Here is a 20,920-nt window from a genome sequence, read left to right as displayed (position 1 = left end):
TCATTGGAGGTAGCCCAGCATGAGGAATAAAACCTCCTCAAGAATTATGAGACTCTTCTGGTCTAAAGTTAGGGCTAAACAGGAGTTTAAGCTAAGCTACCCATTTACTGTAGTTTGGCCCAGAATCTACACCCATCATACAGTGAGTTGCATTTGGCATCAGACAAGCAAGTTGCATCTGTCCTGAGTTAAAAGGAGAGGCCTCAGAGGTAGATAAAGGTTCATATGGGAAAGGACCCACTGCTTTTATCAGATTTTAAGGTGTCTGTGATTCCTAAATGCTTAAGAATGACTTTATTAATTTTTTCATTCCTGATATTAGAGATATTAATCCTATGTGAAAGGTTCATAATAATTAAACAATATTCAATCTTTCAGCCATATTATACAGTAAACTCATTGGTGATAAATAAACTACATCATAAAGAAAAAGCAAGAATGTCTGAAACTCATTGAAAACCTATGTGAATAATGTAAAGGAAGGCAATGCGCCATTTCAGAATCAATTGGTTTTTTTGCTGCTCTATAAAACAGTCTAGTTCTGTAAATTTCATCTTTTTTTTTCTTGAAGCTATAATACATATTTTTTCTTTTTTAAAAATTTATTTATTATACTTTAAGTTCTGGGGCACATGTGCAGATCGTGCAGGTTTGTTACATAGGTGTACACGTGCCATGGTGGCAGTTTGCTGCATCCATCACCCCATCATCTATATTGGGTATTTCTCCTAATGCTATCCCTCCCCAATCCCCCCACCCCCTGCTATTCCTCCCCTTACCCCCACCTCCCAGGCCCCAATGTGATGTTCTCCTCCCTGTGAGCCATGTGTTCTCAATGGCTCAACACCCACTTATGAGTGAGAACATGTAGTGTTTGGTTTTCTGTTCTTGCGTCAGTTTGCTGAAAATATGATTTCCAGTTTCATCTATGTCCCTGCAAAGGATATAAACTCATATTTTTTATGGCTGCATAGTATTCCATGGTATATATGTGCCACATTTTCTTTATCCAGTCTATCACTGATGGGTATTTGGGTTGGTTCAAGTCTTTGCTATTGTGAACAGTGCTGTAATAAACATATGTGTGCATGTGTTTTTATAATAGAATGATTTCTAACATTATAAGGTTGTAATATATTCATTTAAAAGATATTTTAAGTATTTTATTTAAATGCCTCTTCTTAAGAAAAAAACATAATGTCAAATCTAGATTTCTACTGGTGATGAATTTTACATACCTGATACCAACCACTCTTTCCACCAGTCTTTCCCCTACAATTCATTCTTACATTGTTGCAAGATTTTACTTTCCAAAACAGATTATGCCACTTTCCTGCTTAAATATCCCCACAATGAATACGCAGTGAAGTCCACCCTCACTACAGCAGCATGTATGGCTTTCCGCCAATGGATTCCAGCCTCCTTTCCAGGCTTTTCCCAGCTTCCTGTTGGTGCCTCCATACATTAACCACCGTAGTAACATTCTGCATCAGCCACTGCATATTCAAGAACAATGCCCTGCTCATTTTCATGTCTCACTCTTTATGGGCTGTTCTCTAGCCTAGAGTGCCTTTCTTACATTTATCTATCTAGCGAGCTCCTACGCTTTTAAATTTTTTTTCTTGTGCCACATTTCTCTCTGCCTTTCGCAGCCATCAATCTCCTGAGGAAACAAATTGCTCCTTCAATCATGTTCTGTAATATTATACTAATATCTCTATTATAGTATTTACTATATTGCATATTGTCAATTTTAAAATGCGCTTTTTGAAATTTTACCTTTTAACATCTCTGAAATCAAGATGTCTCTTACAATGGCAAAAGTGTTACTATTTGGTGTAATTTTGCAGTGTCAAATAAAATAATGATGCATCTTACAATCGGGAGTGTTTCAGATTACATGAAATATGGTAATTCTTTATTAGGAGTCTTCGTCTCCCTGTAGACTCTCCCTGTGAATGCCCATGTACTGCAATACTCTTATTCACATAATACATAATATATAGGTATTCTTACATATTAAAATTGCCTAATTGAGAGGGTGGTACACTAAAGCATAGAAGGTAGAAGAAATCCTAAAAGAAAGTATAACTTTGGTGAAGTCTGCATAATGTCTGTGAATTTTAACATGAATTTACTAGCTTTGATATTGTATTATAACTGTGTAAGATGCTGCCACTGAGAGTAATACAGTTAAGGCTGTATTTCTCATATATATATATATGAGATATATATGAGAGATATATATGTATAGAATTTATCAAATAGATAAAATCTTACATATATGATAAACTTTTATACTAAACAGAGGTTTAATATAAATACAACCAGCATAGAAAAACCCAAAACTAAATAGAAACCAAAACCAGAATGCTATGTGGTAGAGACAAAAGGCAGAATTCTGACCCTTTGGCTCAGCTGCCCCTCCCCACAAATTAAAACCCACAAAGAGGACAAATCAGGACAATAAGGAGGACTCATGCTAAACCGTGGGAGTGGGGAAAGATATGATGTGGTGCATGTGGGACAAAGAATGGCCATGGAAGACCGCAGGGTCAGGTTGGACCCGGGGCTGGGAGGGGAAGGGCAAGGTCCCTCACCATAACTGAAGCCAAACCTAAGCTGCCCCCAGGTGTCCTGTCCCATTAGGGAGGCTGATGGGCCTGGGACCCTGCCCGTCCTCACCTTTGGGGTCCGATACTGGCCATCCAGGCCTGCTGGGTTGGGGCCTGACACAGGCTCTGCCTGCCCATTCAGACTGCCTTTAGAGAGAGAATGGAGTCACTGTTTAGCCATGGTACTGGTAATATTAAATATATAAGTATTTAATAAATAAATCATATTAAATGTATAAATATGATTTTTATATATGATATATAGATATATATATGAAATCTACAGTCCTTTTAGCAATAAATTCACAGAAATCCATTTTAAAAGACAATATAGTTTTGACATCACTGTAGACTGAAATCAGTGTCATGTAAGTGCTCAATAACTAGTAATGGTTACAATTTTACTTGTTATTGACATGACCTTGACCTATCAAAGTTACCTTGTCCATGTAATTGGCTAACAGAATTCGGGTGCCTATTCAGAGCCTCTCAGCATTACCAGATAGTCTCTATTCCTTGATCCTACGACTTTTCTGTGCCTCTCAAAAAATAAGTAACTAAGGTCACTTTTAATTAAAAAAAAAAAAAAGTCCCATCTCATCTCAGTAGTGAAAATGTACAGTCTGTGTCATAGTTAAGAGCCCAAATCTCATTTAATGTTAAAGCTTTGTGCACTGGTTGGAACTGCTGCAATAAATAAAGAGGGTGAGTGACTTCTTTTCTGTTTATTAACCTTTAATTTACATCCTGCGTCTTCTTTTCCCTCCAAGATGCTTCTGGATTTCTAGGTTACTATAGGAGGCAGAGCAGATAATAGGTAGGAACAGGTTTTACTTGACTAACAACATGGCAAATGGCAATGGAGTCTTCTGAGGTTGAACAGTTTTTAAAGTCAAGACTCTCTGGACTCTGCACATGGAAAAAGCTGACTCTTCCTCACTGACACCTTAGCGTGTTTCTCAGGTGTAGGGGGCTTTCTGGTAGCTCTCTTGGCCAGACAATGTCTTCTGTTAAATGCTAAATGTAGCTAGCCCTCAGTACAGCCCAGTTTCTCTCTCTAGTCTACCTATTCCCTTTGAGCACTCACATGGGTCAACACCAGCCCCTCAATTTCAGGATCATTGTTAACGTCCTCAAATAACCTGAAAACCCTGACTCCACAAGGGTAAGAGAGAAGAAGCCCTCGCTTGGGGGCGAGGGAAAACTGACAACGTCACACTACCTTAACATTTTCCGAAGTAGTAGCCTCTTTACTCTCCCACTTCGACACTTTCATATGTTTGAAGTTAGTGTTGGCTGAGCCTCATAAAATCGGTGGTCTGCCAGCTCCCTTACAAGTCCTGCGCTGTTCTAATTTCTCTATCATCTAAGGTATTAGGGCCTTGACCAAAATAAAGGTAGAAATATTCCCATTTTATAGCCACCTCATCAACATATTCATATGAAAAAAGAGCATGAAATTTTAGATATCAAGAAATTCCTTTTCTAATAGCAAATGATTTTTTCCAGAAAATGATTGTTAAAATAAAAAGCAGGAACTTTAGAAGATCAAAATATTTAAGTTTCTTTCTAAACCATGTCATGTATTAGTTTAAGATACTTAATCATTTAAAAATGTGTTCAAGAACATCTATATTTCTGTCAAATATGGAGAAAACTTCAATGGAAAATTAAATACAGTTACATCCAATAGTATTAACAAATATGTGCATGACAATACTTTAGCTAGTATTCAACTTCAAGCAATTATTAAAGAGAATACGCCCTCAACAATGGTACCCCATTGATATTATAAAATTTGAGATGTAAACATTAAACGTGTTTTAAAACATGCAAAATAAAATCTACGTACTCATATATTTATGGATGAGTTCGCGTCTATTTCTGCAAAGGCTCGTGTGTGTGTAACTTTGTGTGTATAAGTGTGTTTGTGTGTGTACTTTACTCCTAAGGTATATTGAATTTTTAAAATCTCTCTCTGAAGTGGCTTTGTATAATTTTGATGATCTTGTTTAATAATGCATTTGAAAATAAAACAACAAATCTAAATAAAATATCCACTCTTTAAAGTCTGAGTCAAAGGCTATACACATGGAAGGCTGAAAAATAACCAGCTTTTAAATTCTGTCCTTTCAACAATACAACTGCACTTTCAAATGTGCTTTGTTGTTTTCTTTTAATTCACTAAAATTAATCTTATAGATGTAGATGCCAGATTTGCATTAATTAAAACTCTACTGTAGAAGCCAGGCTTAATTGCAATCAAATTTGCTTAATTATGCATGGCGAGAGATTCCCAAACGAGAAAGGTTTTAGTAAGGATTTTGGTTTTTTGCATTGACAAAATAAATTGAAATTGTCATTTTTTGTGTTTTATGTAACACTTGTAAATAATTTGTGGAGCACCTTAAGTCTTCTATGTAAAGCAATGTTATTGCTTAAGTAATTATAACATTCTGCATTTTTCATTGTTAATTGTGGGTGTCAGACTCATTAATTTTAATTTACAGACTGTAATGAAATTAAGAAAATTTTGTGCTGATCTGCTGAAACTTGTCTTACAGGAAGTTGTTTAATACAACTAAAGTTTGAAAAAGTCAAGCCTCATTTTTGTGATTTGTACTTTAACCAATACAATCATTTCACAACGGTTTTTCAGAAAATTTGGCTTCACTACAAAAAGACAAACTACATGAACAATTTTGGTTTAAAACAATTATTTATGTTTCAGGTACAGCAATAATTAAACTAAAGTTTATATTTAATTTAAAGTTATATTTTCTGGTTAAAGATAATCTGCAAATGTTAGGAGTATAATTTCAGTTTTATTTAGTCTGTTTTCTATAGGGGATTATGTTGTTGGGGTAAAAAAGGTTCCAAAAAGACAGGCATAACCAAAAATCTATTTAATCATTCTTAGATCAATAGATTATCAGTGTATTAGTTAACACAGTTCAATGAAGATTATCCATGGTTATTTTGTCTCAGATATTTGTCATATGTCCACAGCTTTAAATACCTCTCACTTAGTTCTTCAAATGTGAATTGAAAACAAAGTATTTCATTTAAAAATTAGTAAAGTATACAATTTAAATAAAGTTAATGACAAGGAACAATGTAAATTTATTTTATTTTCATCTTAAGACATTGAATTTTGTCCTTGAAGCGTGTTTAAACTTTAACTGGTATAATTATTAATATAATAATATAATCGAAACAAAGTTTCTTTCATGCTTATTTAGTAACAAGTCAACTTTTAGGGAAATTAGCTAAAGAGCCTTCACCTCAATTATTATTCATCCAATTAAAAATTCTAAAACAATTGCTGTAACTCTGCTTAAAACCAAGTATGAACATTTGGTAATAAAAAACACAATTGTTGAATGTCTTAAGAAGAAAATGACAAAGTGAAGATTATTCCATAATTAAAGCTAACCTTTAATTACTGGTATTTTAAAATCAAGTTATTCTGAAGAGGTAAAATAAATCATCAAAAGGGTCTTGACAGTACATCCCTGCATGTTATACTCTTCTACAAGATATTGGTGGTGGTTCAATTTTTTTTTCTCATTATTAACTCAAGAGACATAATAGAAACACGGCATGCTTAGGCAGAATACCAAATACACCAATACATAGGTACCACACACCTAAAGAAGTTTTCCTATAATTTACAAACAATAAGAAGATGACAATGAAGTCCAGTGTTAACAATTTAACAGAGAAAATTTAGAAGAGTAATTTTTCCTCCAAGACTCTCATTTGAAAACTACTTTTGTATTTTATTACCCTTACATAAGCCTCAAACTTTGTTCATTTTATTTCTTCACAAGAACATTTGATTACTATGTCTTTTTGATTCTTAATTGTAACCAATTTTTACCAGTCCCTGGGGACCAAGACATTCTACTGCCCCCAATTTGTGTATAATTTTTTGTGCCAGTCTTTAGAATATCATCAAAGACTTCCTTTATTTAGAGGTATGCATAATACACTGAATAATCAAGATTTCATATTCTCTCATTTTATTAAATCCCAGGTAAGTTATACAAAAATCCACTTACAATTTGTCCTCAAATGCTCCTCGGTCTGTAGAATAACTTTCTTAATTATGCTTTTGTCCTTATTCATGCTTAAATTTTCATGTTTAGTTTACTCTCTCATTAAAAAGTCATTTTTCATCCCCCTCCAAGATCACTCTTTGTTCCCAATTCCTAATACTTTTTCCAGCCATATTTTCAGCCCTGTCTGTCGCTTTTTGTTGCCCATCTCCTCTATTCCATTCTCTGTTCCCATTTCATCTTGTCCTCTCTGCCCCTGGTTTCACCCAGAGACGCTATTATGGTGATTGATTTACACAGTGCAGAACATTCCATAGGTATCATATTGCTATACAACGTACACATCCCATACAACTATAAATCTAAAAATAACTAGCAAAAAGAGATGTTTAAGTGGAAAGTTAAAAGTGCTAACAGGGTCAACTGGTACAGTCATTGTGTGGATGGTGGTTTCACTACCTTGGAGACAAATGGGCAAGAGCCAGTGGAGCTGGGCACTCATGATGAAATCAGTAATAAATCAGACACAGAGTATAAGCATGAATCAAATTACTATACTCAAAATAAGAGCTAGGCACAGACTGAAAGGAAAATATGTCATTTCCTTCCCTTTCCCACCATCTCGCTCCCATCCATCTTTCGTCTCTTACTTGATACCTGTCTTTCTCATTCCCATTTCTAAGCTCTCCTTATTTTAGAATTTTCTAAACAAGTAAGATTTATATCCTAATCACAGTATGATATGTTAAGACCAGATCTCAGCTCTCAAACGAATCAGTCTTGTGATGATAACATCTGTATCTCTTAAGAAGTAAAAGCCCATTCACGATTCAGAAATGAAAAGACACAACATCCCAAAGACAATTTGCAGTCTTCATACAGACTATAAAGACCACCCTGTCACTTGCAGGAAGCTGTCCCTCTTTTGCTCTCGTCTGTTCCTAGACTCATGTGATTTCAATTGTTCTTTCAGTGATTCAGTAACCACCCTCCACTCGGGTGTAGCCACAAGTGCCTCCAAGTTAAACCACTTGTAAAACATATGCAGCACAACCTCAAACAATGCAGTAGAAATATTGATTTGTGGAAACAATAGCACCAGGCAGAATGAACTAGTTGTTCTCTTAAATGGGTTGCCCATATAAGGTCAATACTCAGATTAATTCCGGAGAAGAGGTAAAGCAATAGACAGACTTTGCCAACTTTGGATCTTTCCTTTAAGCACTTAAAATTTTTCTTTTTAATGGGGAAAAATAAAGAAAATAGTGAAATGAATCCCATGCATCTGTCACTCAGCTTTACCAGTTACGTTTTCTTTCTCCCAGTGTCCGCCACCATTATATCATAGGCACCTCCTGGAATATGTCTGTGCATAGAGTTCAATGCACCTTTAATCAAGTGTTACTTATCTTCTCTTGGGTTTTAAAAACAGCCTTTATTTGTCGAATGTTAGTGAAAATTTACTACAAAGCCATGCAATTTCAATTAATAAAAATTGTTAGCTATCTACTGTGTACAAAAACACTTAGCCAACAATAAGGGTCTGCAGAGTTTCACTACTGCTTAAAAACTGCTAACCAACACTCTCTTCTCACTATGCCCTCTCCCGCACAATGATCTGGTGCCTCTCCTTTGGAGCTTACTCCAGGTTTTTTAGTGGAAATTAACCTGCAATTCTTGGTTTTCTCTGATTTTAGTAACAGCTATTGCTCATCTACAATATTTCCTGCCTTCAGAATTTAGTTGGTGTCTCTTCTACTGTTACATCCTTTGTACTTTCTTTGCTCTTATATCTCTTCTGTTCCCTTATTTTCATTTTACCAAACTGCAATAAACACCTATGTTCATAAGCGAATCTTTTATGTCCATGCTTTAATATTTAAGGTATTTTACTTGAAATTGATACTTAAAATCAACAGCATGTTCTGTGTGATAATGGTAGGATTCTTATTGGCAAAGAGGAGAGGGACAAAAAAAGTAAAGAACAGGAATAAGGAAAGCAGGGCTTATACATCTATTAAATCCTCTGTTCTGTCTCTGATTTTTTCCTCTATATTAACAAAGCCCTATTCTCCATACTATCTCTGCATTTCGGTTCATGCATTTCCAATTGGATTGGTGAAAAGATGGAGAAAAGAGGAATTGTAACGACTACATATCCCTTTCTACTTGTGGCCTTTTCTGAGAAAATGTCATCTGCAAAATATATTGTTCTTTTACACTATTTATAAAGAGCAATTTTTTTTACAACAGAATGATGTAAGGTAGGAATTGTGAGTGGATGATAGAAACTATCCACTGCTTACTGCTGCAGGAGGAGAATATCCTGACAGAGCAAGCTGAGTGGCCTGCGACTATATTCAAAGCAGTTGAGACTGTTGAGTGATCATAGAGATTATCTTTTCTCATATTTTGATCTTTCTGTATCCCAATTCATCTGTTTACAAGCCATAGCAACCAACACTGGTAATTTAAGATTATTTTATTTTTTATTTTTTGGCAAATAAAAATTGTACATATTTATGGCATACAACATATGATGTCTTGATATATTCATACATTGTAGAATGGCTAAAACAAGGTATTTAACGTCTGTATTACCTCACATGTCATTTTTTTGTGTGTGTGGTGAGAACACTTGAATTCTACACTCAGCAATTTTCAAGTATACAATCTATTGTTATTAACCATAGTCACCATAACGTATAATAGATATCTTAACTTATTTCTTCTGTCCAGCTAAAATTTTATGTCCTTTGACCAACATCTCCCCAGTTTGCCCATTTCCCAGGCTCTGGTGACCACCATTTTTCTCTGATTCTATGAATTATACTTTTCTAGTTTCCATATGATATTTGTGTTACTGTGCCTGACTTATTTTATTTAATACAACGTCCTCCAGGTTCATCCACGTTGCCACAAATGACAGGATTCTATGAATTAGACTTTTCTGCTTTCCATATAGTATTTGTCTTACTGTGCCCGACTTATTTAACACAATGTCCTCCAGTTTCATCCACACTGCCACAAATGACAGGATTTTCTTTGAGGAGACTAATAGTGTTCCTTTGTGTATACACTACATTTTCTTTATCCATTCATTGGTGAACACTTAGATTTATTTCATATCTCAGTTATTCTGAATAACACTGTAATGAACATGGGAATGAAGATATCTCTTTAATTCACTAATTTCATCTCCTTTGGATAGATGCCATGTAACAGTATTACTGGACCATATAGCAGTTCCATCTTTAATATTTTGAGGAGGCTTCATACTGTTTTCAAAAATGGCTGTACTAATTTACATTCCCACCAACAGTGTATTAGGGTTTCCTTTTCTCCACATCCTGATACTTATCTTTTGTGTATTTAATAATACCCATTCTAACAGCTGTGAAGTGATATCTCATTGTGGTTTTAAATTGCATTTTCCTGATGATTAGTCATGTTGAACATTTTTTCATATGCCTTTTGGTCACTTTCATGTCTTCTTTTGAGAAAAATCTATTCAAATTCTTTGCCCATATTAAAATCTAATTTTTGTCTTCCTACTATTGAGTTTCATATGTATTTTGGATATTAACACCGTATTAGACAGATGGTTTTCAAACCAGTTTTCCCACTCTATGAGTTATCTCTTTACTTGCTTGTTTCCTTTGCTGTGAAGAAGATTTTTAGTTTGATATAATTCCTTTTTTGTTGTTGTTGTTGTTCATATTGGCTGTGCTTTTAGGATCATATCCAAAGAAATTATTGCCCAGACCAATGTCATAGAGCTTTTCTCTTTATTTTATTCAGTAGTTTCATAGATTCTGGTCTTATGTTTAAGTCTTTAATCCATTCCATTTTGATTTGATTTTTACATATGGTATGAGTTGAGGATGTAATTTCATCCTTCTGCATTTGGATATCCAGTTTTCTGATTACTTTTTATTGAAGAGATTGCCCTTTCCCCATCATGTGTTCTTGGCATCTTTGTGGACAATTATTTGACCATAAATGTTTGGATTTAGTTCTGTACTTCCTATTCTGTCCCATTGTTTTAGGTGACCATTTTTATGCCAGTACCATGGCTGTTTTAATTACTATAGTTTTGTAGTACATATTGAAATCAGATAATGTGATGATCCCAGTTTTAACCTTTTTTCTCAGGATTGCGTTGACCATTCTGTGTCTTTTGCAGTTTCACACCAATTTTAGGATTGGTTAAGCAATTTGCTCAAGAATGTGTTAAGACTAAGCAGAAGAGTAGGAGTCAACACTACTGTTTCAAAAGTGAATTTGATGTTTTTTCATCACAAGATTGAAGAGGCAATGGATGGAAGTAGAAAAAGGTGATGGGGCAGTGAGTATACCACGGCTACCACTGGAGGTCTTTATTTCAAACTATACACTGTATTTATCCAGTCAGTATTTATTGAGTCCCTGCTATGTGCCAGTCACTATTCCAAGTACTAATGGCATAACAGTTAGACAGACAAATTTCTTTTCTCATAGACCTTACATTTCAAGGAGAGAAGATGAATGGATATATAAATCAAATATGTATTATGTATGTAAGAAATCGGCACTTTTGACCCTAGATACATACTTTTTAAAAAAATTAGTGTATTATGTTAACTGGTGATTATGTGTTATTTAAATAAAAAATAGAAAGGAGGCTAGGGAATATTTAATTGGTGGGTTGGGACGGGTGTGCAATTTTAAATAAAGTGGTCCAAGAAGGCTGCACTGAGAAAGGAGCATTTGAATAATGGCCTGGGAAAGGTGACTTGATGAGCCACACAGTTGTCTGGGGAAAAGCATTCTAGGTAATGGGAACAGCAGGTGCAAAGGCCCTGAGCAGGGCCTTTGAGTAACAGCAGAGAGGCAGAATCAAAATGAGTAAGTGAAGAGTATAAGATGAGGTCACAAATATCATAAGGGTTCACATGATAATAGACCTAAAGATACTATTTTACAAATTTTGGCTTTTACCCTGTATGAGATGGGAATATTGGAGGGACTTCAGTAGTAAATGATAATGATCTGACATTGTTAAGGTTCACTCTGGTTGTTGCTGCACAAATAACTGACAGCAGTGGGGAAATAATTGAATCAGGGAGAAATTAGGAGGCTGCTGCAGTCATCCAGAAGAAAGAAGGCGGTGTCCAATCAGGACAGAAGCAGAGAAGATGTTGACGGTGGTCAGATTTTAAACAAAAGTTAAAGGTAATGCACATAGGATTTGCTGTTGGATCAAATGTGTTGTGTGAGAGAAAAGATGTGAAGCACAACTCCATTAAGATCTAGGTAGAACAGGCTGCAGGGAAAAGTCAAGAGTTTACATTCTGAAAAGTTAAATTTGAGACCCTTAGTATATATTTCAGTACAGATGTTGCAATGGTAGTTGGACTTCAGTGGACATATTAGGTTTTTAACAAAACATTTGAAAGTTGTCTGCATGTCAGTGACATTTAAAGCCATGAGCTTGGTAAGAGGGCATGGTGGGTCATGCCTATAATCTCAGCATATTGGGAAGCTTAGGTGGAAGAATCACTTAGCCCAGAGACCACACAGCAAGGTCCTATCTCTACAAAAAAAGTTAAAAAATTAGGCGGTCATGGTGGCACACACATACTTCTAGTTATTCCAGAGGCTGAAATGGGAGGACTACTTGAGCTCAGGAGTTCAAGGTCCCTTCAGTGAGCTATAATTGCACCACTGCACTCCAGCTTGGGCAACAGAACAAGATTCTACATCTAAAACATAAAAAAAGAAAGCCATGAACTTGAATGAAATATCAAGGGAAAAATGTAGATAGAGGAAAATAAAGTCCAAAATCTACTTCCTGAGTAAGAAACTAGAGCCAGAGAGGAAAGAGAAAACCAAGAGCATGTAGAATTCTGAAAACAAAATAAAGTGTTTCAATGAAGAAAAATGATCATCTTCATTAAATGCTGCTAAGATGAAAAATAAAACTAAAAAATAATAACATTCCAAAGCAATCTGCATGTTCAATGCAATCCCTAAAAAAATTCCAAAGTCATTCTTCACAAAAATATTAATAGAAAAAATAATCCTGAAATTTACATGGAACTACAACAGACCCAAAATGCCCAAAGCAATTTGACCAAAAAGAACAAAGAGAGAGGTATAAACGCTATGTGATTTCAAATATATTACAAAGCTATAGTAATTAAAACAACATGGTACTAGCATAACAAACATACTAGCCAATGAAGTAGGATAGATGGCCTAGAAATAAACTCACATATCTATGGTGAAATGATTTTTGACAAAGATGCCAAGAACACCCAATAGAGAAAGAACACTCTCTTCACTACCTGGTGTTAGGAAAACTAGATATTCCTACACAGAAAACTGAAAATGGATCCCTGTCTCACCCTTATACAAGAATCAACTCAAAAGGGATAAATATTTGAATAGAAGTCCTCAAACTATAAAACTACTAGAAGAAACAGAAAAAGTTTTATGACATTGGTCTGGGTAGTGATTTCTGGTATATGACCCCAAAATCACAGGCAACATAAGCAAAAATACACAAATGGAATTACATCAAACTAAACAGCTTCTGGACAGCAAAGAAAACAATAGAGCGAATAGACAACTCATAGATTAGGGAAAACATTTGCAAATCAAGCATCAGCTAAGGAGCTAATATCCAAAACATACAAGGAACTCAAATGATTTCATAAGAAAAAACAAATAACTCTATTTAAAAATGGGCAAAAGACTTAAAGAGACATTTCTCAAAAAAGACATCCAAATTTCTAGCAGACACCTGATAAAGTTTCTTTAATCATCAGAGAAATGCAAATTAAAACCACAATGAGCTCATCACCACATACCTGTTAGACTGGCCGTTATAAAAAAAGATGACAGATAACAAGTATTGGTGAAAATCTGGAGAAAAGTGAACCCTAATATACTGGTGGTAATATTGTAAGTGAGTATAGCTATTTCAACAAAACAGTAGGAAGACTTCTCAAAAAATTAAAAATAGCTCCAGCATGACTATGGATGAGGGCCTCACTTCAAAAGAGGGCTATGAGGTGTCAGTTGCCAGCACTCAGCCACTGGTGAATAAATGCTTCAGTCCTAAAGAACAGGATGTAGTAGCTCAACACAGGAGCCACTGCGATGCATCTGAGAGGAGGTTTCACATACTTTCTTCCTATCTACACACACAAACCCCTAGCTTTGCTTTTGCAATTTTAATGTCTTTGAGATTGGGAGCTGAAAAAATTAGGTTCAAGTACTGACTCGAAGACTAAGCTGTTTAATTGGGAACAAGTCTCATAACATCTCTAGGTCTCAGGTTTCTTTTTACATGTAAAATTAGGAGACTGGAGATTTTAGATGCAGAAATTCTTATTCTTGCTCTCAGATTTTGGGATGGTTTGAAATTATATGAACTCAGTTTCTAAATCATAAGACTTTTGAGTTTTATAAAGTCTTATAAGAAAATTCAAAAATATTCTACCTAACCTGTCTCTGGTTGTTCTCATTTGGACAAAACCTTGTTGAGACTGAACATTGGCACCTGGTTCTCTGTCATCACTTTATCTCAGTGCTTGTATTAAGTTTTTATGGCTGCTACAACAAATTATCACAAATGTGGTTGCTTAAAAGAATGGAAGCTTGACCAGGCACTGTGGACCATGCCTTTAATCCCAGCACTTTGGCAGGCTGAGGTGGGTGGATCATGAGGTCAGGCGTTCAAGACCAGCCTGGCCAACATGGTGAAACCTCATATCTACTAAAAATATAAAAATTAGCTGAACATGGTGGCACGCACCTGTACTCGGGAGGCTGAGGCAGGGGAACTGCTTAAACTTAGGTGGCAGAGGTTGCAGTGAGTCAAAATCATGCACCATTGCACTCCAGCCTAGGCAACAGAGCAAGACTCATTCTAAAAAAAAAAAAAAAAAAAAAAAAAGAAGAAGAAGAAGGAGGAGAAGAACAGAAACTTGCTTTCTCATAATTCTAGAGGCCAGAAGTCTTAAATCACTGTCACTGAGCTGAAACCAAAATCTCTTATTCTGGTCTGTGTTCAAATCTCCCTCTGACTACTTTTTACAAGGATACATGTGATTGCATTTAGGGTCCACCCTCATAATCCAGGACAATCTCCCCATCACAACATCTTTAATCACATCTGCAAAAACCCTGCTTTAATATAAAGTAACATTTATGGATTCCAGAGATTACGATGAATACATTTTTGTGGGGGTAATTTTTCAATCCTCAGTGTTCAAAAGGGTTGATACCACACTCATGTATAACTTCAGGAGCAACCTATATTTGTCAAAGCAAACTAGGTTATTGTGATGGTTAATACTGAGTGTCAATTCGATTGGACTGAAGGATTCGAAGTATTGTTCCTGGGAGTATCTGCAAGGGTGTTGCCAAAGGAGATTAACATTTGAGTTAGCAGACTATGAAAGGCAGACCCACCCTCAATCTGGGTGGACACAATCTAATCAATTGCTATCACAAGGCCAGAATGAACTCAGGCAGAAGCACGTGGAAAGTCTAGACTGGTTAGTCTTCTGGCCTACATCTTTCTTCCATGCTGGATGTCTCTGCCCTCAAACATTAGACTCTAAGTTCAGCTTTGAGACTCAGACTGGCTTCCTTGTCCTCACTTGCAGACAGTCTATATGTGGGACCTCATCTTGTGATCATGTGAGTCAACACTTCTTCATAAAATCCCTTATATATCTACATCTATCCTATTAGATGTAGATCCCACCTCAGCCTGCCAAAGTGCTGGGATTAAAGGCATGGTCCACAGTGCCTGGTCAAGTTTCCATTCTTTTAAGCAACCACATTTGTGATAATTTGTTGTAGCAGCCATAAAAACTTAATACAAGCACTGAGATAAAGTGATGACAGAGAACCAGGTGCCAATTAAATCACTGTCACTGAGCTGAAACCAAAATCTCTTATTCTGGTCTGTGTTCAAATCTCCCTCTGACTACTTTTTACAAGGATACATGTGATTGCATTTAGATGTAGATATATAATAGATCCTATTAGATGTAGATATATAATAGGGTTCTGCCCGTCGAGAGAACCCTGACTAATACAGTTATGTTGTGGCAACAAAAACAAAACAGCCTGAAATCCCAGTGGCGGCACATATGAGAGTGTCTCTCCCACTCATATCATCATCCAATGTGGCAGGAGGGTTCTGTGTCCCCTCATCCTTCAAGGATTCAGGTGCTTTCCATCTTGGGAGTCTGCTCTTCACTTGTTTCCTGGCATCTGTTCCAGTCAGTGGGCAGATGGGGAAGGAGACAGAGAACTGTGAGGTCATAAGGAGAATACCAGCAGCCTCGGCCACAACACGTTTTGCATCCTTCATGGGGTAGACTGTATCAATGTTCAAAAGATTTGTTGCCTCACCCTGGGATGCCCTACCCGTTGACAGCCCTCTCTGGAGGAACACTGTACATCTTCACCTGTGGAACTCAAGCTTGGCCATATAACTTGATTTGGCCAAGGAAAGGTAAGCAGAAGTGGCAACTCTGGCCTTGGCCAGAACTCACTTATGTGTCCACTCTTGTCTTTGATGGAGCCTAAACAATGTCTGATCAAGAAGAAGAGGAGAATACAGATGTTGGGGAACTCCAGCATCCTCTGCTACAATAATTGTCATGTTTTTTATAACTTTTCCTTTCTCCATGTGGGAGATCATATTATATTCAAAATATTTGCTGTTCCTCCTGGCAGCTCCCTCCCTCTCTTTGACATTCCTCCTTGAGAGAAGAGTAGACATCCTGACTATATCAAGCATGGCCGTGTACATTGCTTTGGCCAGTGAAATATGAGCACATACTACAAGCATTATTTTAGAAACTCGGACATAGTTCAGCCATCTCTCTTTTCTCTCTGCTATGAGACACGCTAAGTTCCAGATAAAGTCTGTTCTATCTACCTAGGTCCTGGAATAGAGAGAGCATGGGGCAGAACTGCAGTCAACCTGCCATGGACATGTTGTGTTAGTTAGAAATTAATCATTGATGCTATAAGCCACTCATATTTGGAAGTCTCTTGTTAACAGAACATAAACTGAGAAATACATTTCATCATGGCTCAGGGTTTATCAGTGATAAATTCATGAACTGGAGATGAGCTAAACTCAAAAAATATAGATATAGATTCTCCCACAATTTTCTCAACTCATTCACCCATCTTAGGTTCCTAAATACATCACTTTTTCCAGATGTCTGTCTTTTTCCTTTAAAAATTTGTATTGCTCTCTGTTTCCTTTAGCTATTTCTTCCCTTTCTTTGTCCAAATCACTGAAAGTGGTCTCTGAACATTTAGGTGGAACTAGAAGCTCAAATTAACAAATTTGAAATTTCTTTATCTGGAACCACTTAAGCATTTTAATACTGTAATTCAACGGTATGCCAAAGTTAGCTCATATGAGTTTACAGAGTTTATTGTTAATTTTTTAGGAATGTTGTGAGTAGTTGTCAAACATAGCCATTATTACACATTTGTAAAATAAGATTTAAAACAAAAGCAATAAATGCTCAAAACTCATCACTTGTTAATAATTTCACTAGATTTTACTATTGTCAATGTTCTTGAGGTTGTTTTTCTGTATAGTGGTGACAGTATGTAATAATAGGCTAGGGGGCATCTTTGAAACTTTGCATCTAGTGATTTCAGGTTGGTGGCTTAAAATCAGATATGATGGGAATATACCACAGAAATTAGTGTACTTCACAAATCAGGGCTTTTTGCTGAACTTTTACCAACACCCCATTATATATAGTTGGCCCTCCGTATCCATAGGGTGAGGGTTGGCTCCAGGACCCCTAATCGTACCAAAATCCATGTATGCTCAAGTCTCTTATATAAAATGGCATAGTGCAGTCACTTTCCATATATAGGGTTCTGCATCTTCAGATTAAAGCAAACATGGAAGAAAAACACATACAGTAGATCCTCCTGGATTCACCAGGTTGGCTGAATCCATGGATGCGAAAGCTGTGGCTATGGAGGGCTGGCTGTATACTCTTAAAAAGCTATCTAAATCTTAAGTCTCAAACTGAGCAGGGCTTGAAGAGCTACTTTTAGAGAACTACAGCCTCTCAGCTTTCGGAAGATACTTTCTACATCTCCAGTAAAAATATTTATGGAATAGACATTTTCTTATTTTTGTGACCTTTTGGGAACACTCTGATAAAGACCTGAACAATGGTGAATTACATATAAGTCTGTTAGAACGAATTCACTGCTCAAAAAATGGGATCAACAGAAAATAAAGGGAGATAAAATTCAGTAGGCTAATAAGATGATTGAATTTTCTAACAGGGTTAATTCATTTATAATAATGAAGAGGATCTGTACTACTGGGGAAGAAACAAGCTTTCATTATATAGGAAAGTGTTTACATTATGTATATCTATTGCTGTGATTTCAATATTTGAGAAAAACCAAGGCTTTCATGAGCTAATCATCTTCCTTATCTTCATATTCTGGCTAATTAGTAATTATAAACTGCCTATTTTAAAACAGGATCTAGGACACAATGAGAATTTTTCAAAAGCTAAATCAATTTGGGCTGAATGCCCAGAAAAATTAAAAATTTCGTTTAACACTCCTGGGATCTCTATGTGTATGTGTATGTGTCTATGATTAGGTTTATTAGACAAAACTAATTGAAAAGAAGATATCTGGAAATTAAACCTCAAATAATGTTAGAGATAAGGAAGCATATTTATAATCAAAGTTCATGGGACAAAAACTTAATGGTCTAACAAAGTAACTTAATCCAAGGTTTTATTTTTTTTTTCAATTAAGGTGTTAAAGTTGTCTGCATTTAAAATTAATACCTAGGGACAGAAAACCTACTCCTTAAACCTGATACTAAAAAATATGCTTATTAATGGAGTCAGGGGTAGAAAAAGTTTTAAGGGGGAGAAAATAAAGACACAAGCAAAGGGTATAGCAGATGGAGATAGACATTCAAAGCAGGAGAGAGAAAGAGCAGGAAAGATAAAGCATTTAGAACATATTCCAAGGAATATTCTTAGGCTATGGTCATCACAGTGGGTTGTCTCCCTGCCCTTTGGGTAATTGACTACCATGATTCTCAGCTGCTTAAGTGTATAAGCTTCTTAAAGGCCATTTTTTGTTTTATTCACAGTGCCTACTGTAGTGCCCTGCATGTCAGAGACATCCTATCATTTATCACCTCATTAGTTAAGATTTATTCTGGAAACTTCAGAGGCTCAGCTTTGAGTGGATCAAACTAGAAGAACAAAGCCAATGAAAATGCATACCCTGCCACTGATTATCTGTGACCACAGAAGTATATTCATGCTAGATACTTGCAAAAAATCTATATCATATATATATATGTGTATATATATATATATATATAAAACCTCATTCTCATTCTCATATCACTGCCTCATTCTCATGACTAAAGTCTTAAATCCAATCTCTTAATATCCAATCCTCCAAATCCTTAGAGGAAACTTTGCAGACCACCTGAGGAACAGGTGGTCTGAATAGAAAAAATAAAGAGAATTCTGTTACTAATGTAAAATAACTCAAGCTTTGACAACCAAAGTAATAAAGATAAGTCTCTGCTGGGTGCGGTAGCTCAGGCTTGTAATCCCAGCACTTTGGGAAGCCGATGTGGGCGAATCACAAGGTCAAGAAATTGAGACCATCCTGGACAACATAGTGAAACCCCGTCTCTACTAAAAAATACACAAATTAGCTGGGCGTGGTGGCGCGCACCTGTAGTCCCAGCTACTTGAGAGTCTGAGGCAGGAGACTTGCTTGAACCCAGGAGGCGGAGGTTGCAGTGAGCTGAGATCGCGCCACTGCACTCCAGCCTGGCGACAAAAAAGAAAGAAAAGTCTCCACAAGCTTCATGCATTGACATTGCCTCTCTGCCGTTTGCTCCTTGTGGCCACCAGTCAGGAGAGAGAAGCTCCAGAATGAAGAACTGATAAATTACAAGAGGGAGCAGGTTGTGAAATTGCCCAGCCCTCTTGTGCTTGTTGCTGTGACTTCTGTAACATATTTTAATCTCTCCAAACCGATGCTAATCTTCTAAGATTTTCAGGGCTAAGGAAGCATCTTGGTTTATTCTAGGAGGTGTGGATATCCATTAGCAATGGTGAAGAGACCAATCTATTATTTTTTAAAAATCCCTTAATCTCTGCAAGGTTTAGTTTCACGTCTGTAAAACCTGAATAATAGTCCCTAGGTCATCAGATTAATAGAGATGACACATGTGCAGCAGTTAGTCTAGTTCTTGAAATAATCATCCTTAATTCAGGGTAGCTATATTGTCAAAATAAAAGTTCTGCCACTAAGTGTTGCTTAATCCCTTCAAATTTTCTTTTATATTTACTTCTTCCATTTTAGACCAATGGCTCTTATCCTACGAAATCCTCTCCTTCCAAGGTCTCCTTCCTTCCAACTGTTAAGCATAGCCTTCCTGGCATGCTGTTTAAAGAAATACTGACACCTACTGCTTCAAGTTCAGGCTCTTCTTCCTCCCTTTCGAGGTTGTTTTCTTAGCTCGTCGCCCTCAATTTCCTTAGCTACACATTTTGCCAATTTTTCCGTCACTGAAACATGCTTCCATTACTCAGAACAACCTAGCTCCTGTTACCTACATTCCCCTGAACACGCCATTCTTAATCTTACTACTATATTTTTTTCCTGCTTTTACACTCCCTCCTAGAAGGCCCTTTAAAGAAAAGGTCTTACTCAATGTTCAAGGCCAGTTAAATTACATATCTCCCAAATGACTCTCTTATCTTCTCAAGGTTATTTCCACTTCACTTTTCCCTGCCTTCTATGTACATTTTTATTTTGTTGGTACTATATGATCTAGAAGCTTATTTTATAACCTCAAGAAAATTATAAATGTTAGGAAGGCAAAAATTATATGATTCATTTATTTTGCTGGCTTAGGCACTAAAGTGTTCATTAAAGATTTGGTCATCTGAAAATAGCAAGCCTAAAATGAAAGCTTGGATTGACTGAGGATTTACTTTGTGTCGGTCACATGCCCTTTATACTTTATCATTGTCCAAAAAAGCTGTTGTGATAGTTATGAATTCTTGCCATTTGTAAATACGGAATCTGTGATTCAGCAACATTAAGTCACATGCCCAGGGCTATTGCGTCAGCCAGCGAGTCAACATCTATTTGCAGAGAGTTTACATTTTTCTCTCTTGATTTCCTCAA

The 20,920-nt window shown here is 36.3% G+C and overlaps 1 long non-coding RNA gene across 3 annotated transcripts in view; it reads right to left on the bottom strand.

Annotated features, from left to right (window-relative positions):
- LOC118151523 (uncharacterized) overlaps positions 1–20,920 on the bottom strand; it is a 231,745-nt gene that overhangs the window by 190,647 nt on the left and 20,178 nt on the right. Inside the window, exon 2 of one of the 3 annotated variants that reach the window (XR_013526387.1) lies at positions 2,686–2,762. The exons of the other annotated variants lie outside the window; for them this stretch is intronic. This is a non-coding gene — a long non-coding RNA (uncharacterized LOC118151523). The remainder of the gene's footprint in view (positions 1–2,685; positions 2,763–20,920) is intronic. 3 annotated transcript variants of the gene reach the window in all.

Source organism: Callithrix jacchus, chromosome 1, assembly GCF_049354715.1.
Source record: "Callithrix jacchus isolate 240 chromosome 1, calJac240_pri, whole genome shotgun sequence".
In the NCBI taxonomy this organism is placed as follows: Eukaryota; Metazoa; Chordata; class Mammalia; order Primates; family Cebidae; genus Callithrix; species Callithrix jacchus.
The sequence above is the reverse complement of the archived record's forward strand: the minus strand, read 5'-3'. Positions and strand labels throughout refer to the sequence as shown.